This window comes from Sapajus apella, unplaced genomic scaffold, assembly GCF_009761245.1.
Source record: "Sapajus apella isolate SASKATOON/1434 unplaced genomic scaffold, GSC_monkey_1.0 scaffold172, whole genome shotgun sequence".
Taxonomy (NCBI): domain Eukaryota; kingdom Metazoa; phylum Chordata; class Mammalia; order Primates; family Cebidae; genus Sapajus; species Sapajus apella.
Window position 1 is genome coordinate 297,185 of NW_022437112.1, and position 14,255 is coordinate 311,439.

Genomic DNA, 14,255 nt, shown 5'->3' on the forward strand with positions numbered 1-14,255 from the left:
TTCTTTCTTTCTTTCTTTCTTTCTTTCTTTCTTTCTTTCTTTCTTTCCTTCTTTCTTCTTTTTCTTCTTTCTGTTTCCTTCTTTCTACCTTTTACTTCCCTCTTGGGCTCACACACAGCTAATTTAATTTTGGAGGGTCTGGAGTTTGATCAGAAAAAGGCATGTTTCTCCTTTAAAGAAGGCAACAAGAACTTCTCTCTCTGTCTGACTTTACACTTCCACAATGTCACCAAGACAAGAGGTTTTTATTGGGTAAGCACACATACTTAAAACAATTACCTGAGACAAAAATGAAGAACTTCACAGAGAGTCGAGGGTCTTGGCATGAGTGGAGTGCCTCTTGGTGAACTGCACATTTTCCATCTTCCAAAAAAAAACCAGTTCACTCTGAGATCTAATAATACCTTCGAATCGATATCTACAGTGCTGAAGGCATTCAGGCCACCAGGGCTGGCATGTGCTAGGGGTATGCATTGTTCACTGCAGCACACATTGAGAATCTATCATCATCTCTAAACATTTGTTTCTCTGGGCCGATGAAAGAGTAAAGATGTCTGAAGAATAAAAAGGATGACTGTATGGAAACATGGCCCACCAACTTGATAAATTGACCAATTATCACACTGAGGGTGTTTTGTAATGAAGGTTGGCTCATTCAAGAATACCAGTGTGTCCTCTGGGCATGCTTTGGATTGGTATCCACTTCTGTAAGCCAGGATGTTTGAGGACAGAGGAATTAACTCTACATCCAGAAGACTGAATGTGCGATTTTGCTCAGGGCTATTTCACTGAGATGCGGAAGATGGCAACAGGATCTGTGGGATCTTGCCATGAGGGCAGCAAGTGGATGTGTCTCAGCAAATCCTTTAGAGGAAGGCAGAATCATCCAACCAGGTTGCTGGAAACGTTCAGCTCCTCGTTCTGCCTGCAGAAACCCGTGCCTTGCAAGGCTGTTAGCTAGGAAGCACTCCCTCTCTTTGAGCTAAGGATGGCTCTTAGCTAAGGAAGGAAGGAAGGAAAGAAAGAAGGAAGGAATCTTTCTATGCGCATGAAGATATACCATTTCTAAGGTACTTAGCCTCTAAGGCCATCATTGTACTGCTTTTCAAAAACAAATAACATCACCGTCCAACTTATAAAACTCTTCTTCAATATAAATCTGAGAACCTTCTGGAACGTACTGAGTTGAAAAGCCAACATAATGCAAATAAACTGACCAGAAGCTCTTGCTTAAAATTGTAGTCCTCCTTTCAATGTCAATGTTGCTAATCTTCCTTCTGGCTGTTGTGCTAGTTTTTTCAATTAGCAAACATGCTACTTATTATTTTTACTAGTGTTGTTTTTCATGAGGGAAGAGTTTAGGAAGAAATGTTGGATTTTTTCCACATAAGGTACACAAAAGCTTATTTCACTAAAATTTAAAAGTATATATTGAGTACATATATTTATATGTATATTTAAGTTTGATATAAAACCATGAAAATGATTATTTTTTTATTTTTAATTTTTTGACAGTGAGACTCTGTCACCTAGGCTGGAGTGCAGTGGCACCCATGTGCACAAACAATCCCATGGCCAACCTCTGATCACTCTCTCGCTTGTCTGTTTCCACGGGATCCTCCTAGGACACTAACCAAGGCTGAAGCTTCAGTTGACCGCAGACCTCCCATATGTCATTTATGTCCCTGGTCAACAGTAAGACCACCACAGGCTCTGTCAGCACCAACCAAGGAGACAGAGGTCAGCATGGTGGGCAAACGTCCTAACTGACCAGAACAGTATAACCCCACAGGGGATGATTTAAAGCCTTGCCACCCCAAGACAGCATTGGCCACTTCATTGGGTACGGTGGGGTCTACATGACCTACCACACAGAATCCTAAATCCCTGTGCTGGACATGAATCCTGCTGCTGGCCACTAGGTTCTGGATTTTTGGGGATGGCTAGAATAATGGACAAATCGAATAAAGATGCCTGTCTATGTCTCGGTATACACAACAAATTGCTCTGTAGAATTTCTAGTTCATTGTTTTTTGAGACATGGTCTCCCTCTGTTGGCCAGACTGGAGTGCAGTGGTGCAATCACGACCCACTGCAATCTTGACATTCTGGGATCAAAGGAGCCTCCTCAGTCTCCTGAGTAGCTGGGACCACAGGCGTGTGCCACCACATACCGGTTAATTTTAAAATTTTTATTACAGACATGAAATCTCACTGTGTTTCCCAGGCTAGTCTCAAACTCCTGGGCTTAAGGAATCCTCCCACCTTGGCCTCCAGAAGTGCTGGGATTACAGGAATGAGTCAAGTGGCCTCATTTTTTTAAATCTTAGGAGAGGAGGCAGGGTAATCACTTCTAATTCCATCCCCCTGGGGTGAGCCAGTCCCCATAATCTTGGACTTGGAGATGAGACCCACTCTAGCACCATGGGTAGTCCCTGAGCTATTAATAACAATGAGGTTGAGAAGAAACTTGGAGCTCTGAATACCATAAAAATAGAAGCCACAAATCAGAAACAGGCTCTTATTCACGCCCAACCACATGGAGATGCAATTTATAGGTTACCTCATGGACCCAAGACCTAGGATTCTACTTCTTGGGGCAGGAAGTGGCTCCCATTTCACAGACTGGGAAGACCCCATCACTACATCTGTGTCCCACTATAGTGAACACAAAGGTCACTTCCCAGCTGGACATGAATGTCCCAATGCTGAAATCCTCCCCTGCAGTGATCTTCTTGTAACCTCACTCAATAGTTGGAATAATAGACAGCTGTCCTGTCTTCACCTTGTCCTCCTTATCGCCACCACATCTGTATTATCTCTGAAATCTTACATTTCACAGCAGTCAGCATCTGACCGTAATCCTTTAGCTTTAGCTCACTCTCCCCAAGTCCTCCTAATCCTTCCACATCTCTTTTGATGTTAGTCTACTAGCCCCATCTGACTTTCTTCTTTTTCTTGATGCCTCAGGCCAGTACCAGCCCTCAGGCTGCCAGTCTGGATCAACTCTGCAAACCACATCCTTTTGAGGCTACCCCTGGGCTCTGATCAGTCACTTACTGATTGATATGGTTTGGCTGTGTCCCCATCCAAATCTCCAACTGTAGCTTCCATAATCCCCACGTGTTATGGGAGGGGCCTGGTGGGAGGTAATTGAATCACAGGGGCTGGTCTTTCCCATGCTGTTCTCGTGATAGTGAGTAAGTCTCATGAGATCTGATGGTTTTATAAAGTGGAGCTCCCCGGCACGTGCTCTCTTGTTTGCCACCATGTAAGACATGCCTTTACTCTTCATTCACCTTCTGCCATGATTGTGAGATCTCCCCAACCATGTGGAACTGTGAGTCAAGTAAGCCTCTTTCCTTTGTAAATTTCCCAGTCTTGGTTTGTCTTTATTAGCAGCATGAGAACAGACTGATACGCTGATCAATGGTGGTACTTTACCCTGCCAGGTCTGTAAGCTGTCTAGGAATTATCTCTGCACCCATGAAAAATTCTTGCCCACATATCAGCTCAGGGGCTGCAAACCTTTGCAGGATTTTTTGGCTTCCTCTCTGCCCTGCAATTTTCTTTCCCAGAAGAACCTACTCTCTAGGTCTTAAAGGAAACTTCAGCCTTCCACGATTATCTCACACACGAATTCTTAGCTTACATCTCTATGCCCCATCTCCCTGGAGGTCTTCTTCCATCTGGTACTTCCTTCTAGTTCAATCCCTACAGGATTGCTTGGGGAATTACAAAATTATAAATGTGAGTGTGCCATGCATTTAAATAAAATTCTTTCTAATCATGTCCCCTCATTTAGAGCAGGAATTGGCACTTTTTAAAAAATTTAAACTGGCCAAGTATCTTTGGGTTAGTGGGTTATCTGGTCTCCATAGCATCTACTCAACTCTGTATTGGGTTGAAAATACAGCCACAGAAAATATGTAAGTGAATGGATGTGGCTGTGTGCCAGTAAAACTTTATTTATAAAAACAGATGATGGGCCGAGTTTGACCGGCAGACCCTAGTTTGTCAGCCTCTGATTTAGAGGATAAAAAACAAATGTTAAAACATGATGCAAGGGCGATGCTCTCTCTTGCTGTGTGTTCTGATGCTCACTGCTACTGCCTGATTTCCCTCTCTCTCCATCAACATATGCCAGGCAGCTGCTAGTGACTTGTGCATACCATTTGAACGTGAAACATACTGTGTCAGGAAGAGGCACTGTGATGGGCTGAGCTGTATCCTCCTCAATCCATATGGTGAAATCCTAACCTCCAGGACCTCAGCAGGTGACTATATTTGGAGATGGGTCTTTAAAGAGGTGATGAAGGTAAAATAAGGTCAGTAGTGTGGCCCTTGATCCAGTAGGACTGGAGTCCTTATAAGAACAGGAGATGAGGACACAGACACACACAGAGGAACGAGCGCATGAGGACACAGGGAAAGACCGTGTCTCCAAGCCCAGGAGAGAGGCCTCAGGAGGAACCAGCCCTGCCCACACCTTGGTCTCGGACTTCCAGCCTCCAGGACTGTGGGAGAGTCAATGTCTGTTGTTGAAGCCCCCTGGTTGTGGACCTTTATTATGGCGGCCCAGGCATAATGCAAGGCATCTTCTCCAGACCCCAGACATTATGCTGCTTTCTGCTTTCTTTGCTTATTTGGCCATAGAGCCATCCTCAAAATAATTTGTGGAATCCAGTGCTGTTGGGTTGGAAAAGGACAATGTCTCAGAGATTCGAAGTACTAAGTCCCCCTAGTCCACCTCAAATGAGGAGCAGAAGCGAACTCTGCTTGGAAATCTCAGGTCCCTCCCACTGCTCCTTTCCTCTGCACTTGGGAAGCTGGCTTACGAGAATGGGATGGCTCCGATTTTTCCATTCTGTCTTACCTCAGCAGATGCTACAACGCACGTATTTTTCTTGGTGCAATAATGTTCACTACTTTTTATAATCAATGCTGTCTCTAGCCTGGCTGAGGGGAGTGGAAAATGGAGGCAGAGGTTCCAGGGTTTCAGACGGTTCCCAAGCTCCAGCTATTAAATAAAAATATAGTGTGTTCTCCTTTTCTGAGAGCAGCCCAAACTGACTTTATGTTTTCATGAAGCTCTCCATGTAATTGCCTGTCTGTTTCTATTTTATCTCTGCTTTCTTTGCAACTTTTAAAACATGTGCTGGGCGTTGTGACTTTAAATGAGACTTTATGAGCCTTTCACAGAATTGGTCTGTGGACATTTTTCATGAGCCAATGTGCACATTCTCCGAAGGGTAGAGACACTTGGCTGCACCCGGTTTTTGCCACACCTGAGTTGTGTTTGCATTGGCCGAGATGTGTAGACGTTACCAGGACACAACTCCAAGTCTCTGCCGGTAAAATAGCTCTGTGTGTCTTTAAAATTCACGTGTGCATAGTTTGAAGTTGAGTCGCTTAAGAAGTCTTGTCCATTCTTGTTGCCTACGAGAGAGGGGAGACATTCAGTGTGTGCACTGGAAAACTGTCATGTGATTGCAAAAACGAAACAATGAAGAATAGAATGTACTTAGGTGAAAGAGACGGTTTGATTTGCTTTGAGTTACACTCCTCTTGTTTCCACTGCTTTCCTTCCTGGAGCTTCATAGTGTTAATGTCTGGAATTGTGTCTAACTTTATTTAGCTCTTGAATATGAGTGTTCTTATCCCCAAGTTACATGTACTTCAGATAAGCAAAATGCAATGGAAATTCTGCTTATAATTTATTTTTTATTATTTTTATTATTTTTTTTTGAGATAGAGTCTGGCTCTGTCATCCAGGCTGGAGTGCAGTGGTGCGATCTCAGTTCAGTGCAACCTCCACCTCCTGGGTTCAAGCGATTCTCCTGCCTCAGCCTCTGGAGTAGCTGAGACTACAGGCATGCATCACCACACCTGGCTAATTTTTCTATTTTTAGTGGAGATGGGGTTTCACCATGTTGGCCAGGCTGGTCTCGAACTCCTGACCTCAGGTGATCCACCCACTATTGCCTACCAAAGTGCTGAGATTACAAGCATGAGCCACCGCACCTGACCTCTGCTTAGAATTTAAATGCTGGCTAATGAAAGTATTAAGGAATATAACACAGGAAAAAAAAATCTACTTGTTACAATCCTTTGAACTGTGATAAGTGTTAGACTGCCTTTGCACTATTATAGATCAGGTTCTTACAAGCGATGGTGTTTCTGCTTATTGCTTTTGGAAACTTGGCCAAATTCTGTCTCTGAACTTCCATTATCTTATTTGTTAAGATGAAGGTGAGAAAGTGCCCATCTCCTGGTGATGGTGCGGGTCATGGGGTGTGTTTGATCATATGAGCTTAGTAATGTCCCCTGAAGATGCTGAGGAAACAGTGCCTTGTTCTCTTTTTGCCCCTCATCTTCTATATTTTGATGCTGCTGTCTTGTTCAGGTAAGTAAGTATGCCTTTGTCAAAATTCTTCATATATAAAAGCCTTTTTAGGTCTCAGTTTCTGGGACCAGATGGCAGAGCCCCCATGGCTTGGATCTTGACTCCACAAAACTGTCCTCGCTAACTACCTACCATCAGTGAGGATTCATGTGGACCCGCCGAGTCACCACCCTGGCCCCATGTCCTGCCCTCTCCATTCCACTGTAAGCCCCACTGTCCGATTTCCATGGAAGACTCTGAGTCTCGGTGACCCACCCACTCTATCTTACCTCTTATCTCCCGACTCCAGCCCTCATTTCACGCTTGTGTCAGTGTTGTGTGGGGTGATGGGGCTCCACGCTGCTCCGGCCACCTACCCTAATTCTGCTGCCTACTCTAGGCAGTTGGGGCTGAACTTGACCAGCACTGTAGACAAGAAAATGCACCAAATTCTTTGAGTGGTGTTAGATTTCACGTGCTGTTCTTCACAATGGAAGTTGGGCTGAACACACGATTTTACATGTCAACATAGAAAACATTAGGCATTTATTTTAAAAGTGGCCATAGAAACAAGTATGTATGTACTATTTATTGATCTATCATCTATCTATCATATCTATCAAATGCATCTATCTATTATATCTGTCATCTATCATATCTATTGTCTATTATTTATCATCTTCCTATCATATCTGTCATGTCTATCATCTGTGAGCTACTCATCGATTATCTTTCTATCAGTCATCTATCTAGCTATCGATCATATCTATCATCTATAGCTATCATTTTATGTATTGTCTATTTACATATCATCTCTATCATCTATCTACTTACCTATCATGTATCATCTGTTAATCTATTACTTTATTATCTATCTCCCTTTCTGTCATATTATTCAATTATTCTCTTTTTTTTGACAGAGACTTATTCTGTTGCCAAGGCTGGAGTGCAGGGGCACGATCTCGGCTCACTGTAACCTCTGCCTCTCAGCTTCAAGCAATTCTCCTGCCTCAGCCTCCCGATTAGCTGAGATCACAGGTGTGCGTCACCACACCTGGCTCAATTTTGTATTTTTAGTAGAGATGCGGTTTCACCATGTTGGCCAGGCTGGTCTCAAATTCCTGACCTCTGATAATCCGCCCACCTCAGCCTCTTAAAGTGCTGGGATTACAGGCTTCAGCCATGGCGTCTGGCGTATCTATCACATTAGACTGAATATATGACAGCTGTGCTCTAAAGAGAAATGGAAATAGACAAAGACTGGCTCACAGATCAGCATCTGAAGTGGATCCTTTTTGTTAAATGCCGAACTGTAGATCTTACTAATTATTCAGCCATTCTTTGGATATTTTCTTTTGCAAACTGAATTTGTAAAACTCTATCTGTATTCCCTTAATTCTCCATGTTATGACTGACAACTTGCCGTGTTCCTTACCTTGAATTTTAGCCACATTCTAAGAGTTAACTTTACCCTTTCCACATATACAAAGTATCTCCACTTCTGATTCTCCTATGCTCAGCACACATTTACTTTGAAGCAAGCCCTACCTGCTTAATTTTCTCTTTAAAGTGAAATGTCACTGCTTTATTCACCCAATAGTCTTCCGAGGGCTAAAGAAAACGACTTCCTTTTTCTTTATGACATTTATGTGCACAAGGCATTGTAAACATTGACGTCAGTCTGCAACAGTGCTTGTTTCTTTGAACACTCAACATGTTTAAGCACTGTCATATGAACATGATCACAAATATTATTATGTCATCAAACGGAGGACAATGTAATGCTTTAAGATCTAAATAGGCTTTAAAATCGGCATGGCCAGGTGCTGTGGCTCACACCTGTAATCCCAGCATGCTGGGAGATTGAGGTGGGAGGACTCCATGAGCCCAGGAGTTCTAGATCAGCCTGAGCAACATAATGAGACTTCATCTCTACCAAAGTTTCTTTTAAAAAATAAGTCAATGCTGCAATGAGCTGTGATCGAACCACTGCACTCCAGCCTGGGCAATGAAGCAAGAACCCATCTCTATAAATAAATTAAATAAATAAATAAAATCTATTACCTGGAACATTCAGATAACAGTCACCAAAACAGTGAATACCTTTTAGAGAATCAAATTCTGTTCTATGTAATTAACTGATGTATTTATTTTGAAACAGGGTCTTGCTCTGTTGCCCTGGCTGGAGTCATAGCTCATTCCTGGGTTCAAGTGATCCTCCCACCTCAGCCTCCCGAATAGCTGGGACTACAGCCCTGTGTCTGGCTGACCCTGTTGTTTTACTCAGAATCCTAAAGTGGTTGCCGTGGGCTGCGTCACGATTCTCCCTTGTCCTCAGATGTTCATGTCCTAACCTCAGAAACCTGTGAATCTTTTACATTACATGGCAAACAGGATTTCCAAATTAAGACTCCCGAGATGGGAGATTATCCTGGATTATTCAGATGCTGTCAGTGTAACACCAAGCTCCTTGGAAGAGGGAAGCAGAAAGGAGTGAAAGACACGTGATGAAGAAAGCAGAGAGAGACACACAAAGACAGAGAGACAGAGAGAGAAGGAAAGACAGAGGCAGAGACCCAGGCAGAGACACTCACACAGAGAGAGACAGAGACACAGAGAGAGACAGAGACACAGAGAGAGACAGAGACACAGAGAGAGGCAGAGACAGAGAGATGGAGACACACAAAGAGAGACAGGGAGAGAAGGAAAGACAGAGGCAGAGACCCAGGCAGAGACACACACACACACACAGAGACAGAGACACAGAGAGATGCAGAGACACAGAGAGATGAGACACATAAAGGGAAACAGAGACACAGGGAAAGAGAGAGACAGACAGAGAACGGGAGACAGAAAGACAGAGAGGGAGACAGAGACACAGAGGGGGAGATGGAGAGAGACAGAGACAGAAAGAGAAACAGAGGCAGAGATAGATGGAGACAGAAAGAGTGACAGAGAGAGGCAGAGACAGACAGAGAGAAGGTGGAGGTGAAGAAACGCTCCTGGTTTTGAAGACGGAGGAAGGGGCCATGAGAGAAGGAATGCAGGCAGCCCCCGAGGACAGCAGCCCTGCTGACCCATTTCAGGTTCTAACCTCGAGGGTGACTGAGGAGAGGGGAGCAAGGGACAGGAGACCCAGCGCCACAGTGAGCATGGCTTGCCCTTTTCCTCATTTTCTGATTGTGTTACTCGGTTCTCACACTGTTGACGGATGTTATGATACCTTGATTCTTGTCTTCTCAGTTTAAAAGAATTTAAGTAACACACACACAGCCAAGGGGATGCTGCATGGAGTAAATTGTTGCAAAACAAAGAGTGTTTTGAAAGTCAGGAGCAGAATACAGAGTACACCCTGAGGGAGACAAATTTCAGGACAGGCTTTACGTAAGGGTGAGACGGAGACAGTGTTGATTATTGCTGGAGAATCTCCCTCTGCGAGTCTTACATGGTGATTCATAAGTGGGTGGGAAGGTGTTGTAGTAAGCATGCTCTGGGTGGTCCTCTGGGTGACATGCGCAGTAGCTCTGCATGCTTGTTCATGCACTGCAGGTCTCATTAGCGTCTTATATCTCTACCCACAGGTGGGCTTTTTACTATGGAAATGAGCCAAGGGTCAGTTTGAGGACAAGTAACATCAAAATGCACATGCTCTCTAGAAGGGAAAGTCCCTACCGCAGAATTGCTTTGCTTGAATGAGCTCAATGACAATGCAAATGCTGAAGCTTACCGTGTTGACTGTGTGGTCAAGGTCACCGTGCTTGCTGCACATAGAGAACGCCATCATTTCCTTGATTCCCTGTCCTGCCCAGGACTGCTGAAAAGGAACACCTGAGACTGCATAATTTATGAAGAAAAGAGGTTGAATTGGCTCACAGGTCTGCAGGTTGTACAGGAAACATGGCAGCTTCTGCTTCTGGGGAGGCCTCAGGAACTGACAATCATGGTGGGAGATGGAGGGGGAGCAGGAATGTTACGTGATTAGAGCAGGAGGAAGAGAGAGAGATGGGGGAGGTGCTACACATTTCTGAACAATCGGAAGATTTAGTGATCACTCACTCACTATCGTGAGAACAGCGATGAGCAGACGGTGCTAAGCCATTCATGAAGGGGCCACACCTGTGAGCCAGTCACCTCTCTTCAGGCTCCACCTCCAAAACTGGGGAACACGGTTTGACATGAAGTTTAGTGGGCACACAGATCCAAACCATATCACTGACTCTCCTTGAGTGCCCTTCTCATTTGCCCTAAGAAGCTCATTTTATGTCCCTGACGTGGGTAGAGTGGCATCTGGTTGGTGGTGCCCATCTCATATCAGCCAGGGACAAAGCAACCCCTTGTTCATCCCAGCTTGGCTTTTCGTCTGTGCCTATGCTTGGTTCATGCCTTGGACACATTTTTTTTTTTAAAGTAAAGTTCATTTTAAGTGATGGCAGCATGGCAGAAAAAGGGGTAAGTAAATGGGGAATTGGGACCACCTATGGAGAATAACCAGCATAGACTTGTGTAACAGATCAGAGTTTGCAGAAGGCAATTAATCATGAAGCCACACACACATGTCCCCCACAAGTGAGGATGACACATGAAAAAGTGACTCTTCCAAATCCTTGGGGAAAAGTATCATTCAGAACTCCTCTTAAGAAGTCACTGATTTTTATTGCGGATTTGTAATGGTCAGTCTGCACTCTGGACAATCCCGACGTGAGAGGGACTTGTGTTCAGTTTCCCATTAACCCCTTTTTGGAGTCTAGCTTCTCCTTTAGCAGATAAACTCCTGGTAATTCCAGGCTCTGACAACACACTTGCTGACAGTTCACTAATTTATTAATTCTTACTCAAGTGTCAATGGCTACTTAATTATGGCAACAGGCAAACAGCCCTGGCATTTTACCAGACCTAACTTGTAATAGTAGAACACCGATGGAGTGGGAATTTTCATTACCTCCAGAAAGAGCAAGGGGACACTATTTTATCTACAAGTTGGCTGTGAGGAGAAACTATCTGATTTGCTCTTTTGAAAACCACATTTGTATCTACTGTCCCCCTTTTTTTCTACTCCAAATTATTCTCTCCCAGTTTCCCACTCTCTCTCAAATTCCTCTGATACTAACACCCTTTCCTCCCCTCCCCCCCCCCCCCTCCGCCCCTTCCCTTCCCCTCTCCTCTTTTCCTTTCCTTTCCTTTTGACAGGATTTTGCTGTCACCCAGGCTGGAGTGCAGTGGCACAATCATAGCTCACTGCAGCCTCCAACTCCTGGATATATATATTACATATGTGACAGTCATTTCTTAAAATGATAATGAATCTACCCTATACTAATGTACCATTTTTATGCCATATTTTTACTGTGCTTTTAAATGTTTGGATGAATTTAGATGCAGAAATATTTACCATTGTGTTACGATTGCCTGCGGTATTCAGTACAGCAAGCTGTTATACAGATTTGTGGCCCAGGAGCCACAGGCTGAACCATGGAGCCTAGGTGTTAGCAGGTTAGAGCATGCAGGCTGTGTAAATGCATTCTGCGATGTTCACGTGATAACAAAAGCACCTAAGGATGTAGTTCTTAGAATGGATCTCTGTTGTTAAGCGACACATGACTGTAGCCTTTGCCCCTACTGCAGTCTGAATGTTCATGTGTTCTCCAAATTTATTCTAACCCCCAAGGTTATAGTATTAGAAATTGGGGCTTTGGGGAGGTGATAAGGTCATGGGGGTGGAGCCCCATAGATGAAATCAGTGCCCTTATAAAAGGGCCCTCGGAGAGCTCCCTTGTCCCTTCCATTGTGTGAGAACACAGCAAGAAGACACTGTCTATGAACCAGGAAGTCCACATCAGTCACTAAGTCTGCCACGTCTTGATCTTGGACTTCCAGAGTCCAGAACTGGGAGCAATAAACGGCTGCTGTTTATAAGCCACTCAGTATACAGTGTTTTGTTGTGGAAGCCCAAGCTGACCAAGACAGCCACAGACTGAGATCTGAGAAATCCCATGGTTTTGGGCATGAAAAAAAATTAGAAACAGGACTGGTAGGAGGTTTTTCATCAGAATTTAGTCTTTAACCTGAGTTCCATTCCAGAGGCCATTTCTTACTGTGATTGGAAATGTCTGAGTCGCCTGTGTTCTCTTTCTTTGTATTCCTGCTCTGATCTTATCTTCTAGTCTCCAACCAGGAAGTTTAATCTTGATAGGCACTGACAGAAATGAAGAATGTGACCATTTCCTCTAGGGTAACCATGTGTTTTAAGTTCTCTGAAAAAACTAGCATGCAACATTGTGTGCAATTCTTATTTTTTTTTCCCATTTATTTATTTTATTGCATTTTAGGTTTTGGGGTACATGTGAAGAACATGCAAAATTGTTGCATAGGAACACACGTGGCAGTGTGATTCGCTGTCTTCCTCCCCATCACCTACATCTGGCATTTCTCCCCTTGCTATCTCTCCCCAGCTTCCCACCCCCCACCGTCCCTCCCCTATTTCCCCCCAACTGACCCCAGTGTGTAGTGCTCCCCTCCCTGTGTCCATGTGTTCTCATTGTTCAACACCCGCCTATGAGTGAGAACATGCGGTGTTTGATCTTCTGCTCTTCTGTCAGTTTGCTGAGAATGATGGTTTCCAGGTTCATCCATGTCCCTACAAAGGACCCAAACTCATCGTTTTTGATGGCTGCATAATATTCCATGGTGTATATGTGCCACATTTTCCCTATCCAGTCTATCGTCGAAGGGCATTTGGGTTGGTTCCAGGTCTTTGCTATTGTAAACAGTGCTGCAATGAACATTCGTGTGCACGTGTCCTTATAGTAGAACGATTTGTAATCCTTTGGATATATACCCAGTAATGGGATTGCTGGGTCAAATGGAATTTCTATTTCTAGGTCCTTGAGGAATCGCCACACTGTCTTCCACAATGGTTGAACTAATTTACACTCCCACCAACAGTGCAAAAGTGTTCCTATTTCTCCACATCCTCTCCAGCATCTGTTGTCTCCAGATTTTTTAATGATCGCCATTCTAACCGGCGTGAGATGGTATCTCAATGTAGTTTTGATTTGCATTTCTCTGATGACCAGTGATGATGAGCATTTTTTCATATGTTTGTTGGCCTCACGTATGTCTTCTTTTGAGAAGTGTCTGTTCATATCCTTTGCCCACTTTTGAATGGGCTTGTTAGTTTTTTTCTTGTAAATCTGTTTTAGTTCTTTGTAAATTTTGGATATCAGCCCTTTGTCAGATGGGTAAACTGCAAAAATTTTTTCCCAATCTGTTGGTTGCCGATTCACTCTAATGATTGTTTCTTTTGCTGTGCAGAAGCTGTGGAGTTTGATTAGGTCCCATTTGTCTATTTTGGCTTTTGTCGTCAATGCGTTTGGCATTTTGGTCATGGACTTCATGACCAAAATGCAATTCTTATTTTTTTAAAGCCCTCTACTTTCAAAGAATAACATGCTATGGATGGAGAAATCTCTTTAGTGCATGATCTGACTTTTCTTTACTGTAATGGTGATTTGATGATAAACAGAGAGGAATCATAGCATTGATATACCTGCTGGGGACATTAGAATGGGACTGAGACAGAGTTAATTCTCAACTGGGGAACAATGATGCAATGTGTGAGAACCATGCCTGTCTACAACAGCTCTTGGGCGTGGGAAAATCTGCACATCATTTCTTGTAGAAATGGCTGCCTAAGGGCGGGAGGCTGTTGAGGTCTGCAGTGTGTCTGGTCTTCTGAGAGTTTATAGCAGATTTTTTCTTAGGGTATACTGCCTGCACACCCACATTTGGATAGGCAGATGTCTGCAGGTGGAATGTGACATTTTGCTTAAGGGATCCTGTGCAAACAGTGCCTCGTCTTGCACACAGCCAG

The 14,255-nt window shown here is 43.8% G+C and overlaps 1 non-coding gene across 1 annotated transcript; it reads left to right on the top strand.

The window, feature by feature from the left end:
• Window positions 1-10,646: 10,646 nt before the first annotated feature.
• LOC116542720 lies at window positions 10,647-10,781 on the top strand. Its single transcript, XR_004265335.1, has one exon. It is a non-coding gene; the product is annotated as a small nucleolar RNA SNORA48 (small nucleolar RNA).
• The last annotated feature ends 3,474 nt before the right edge of the window (window positions 10,782-14,255 follow it).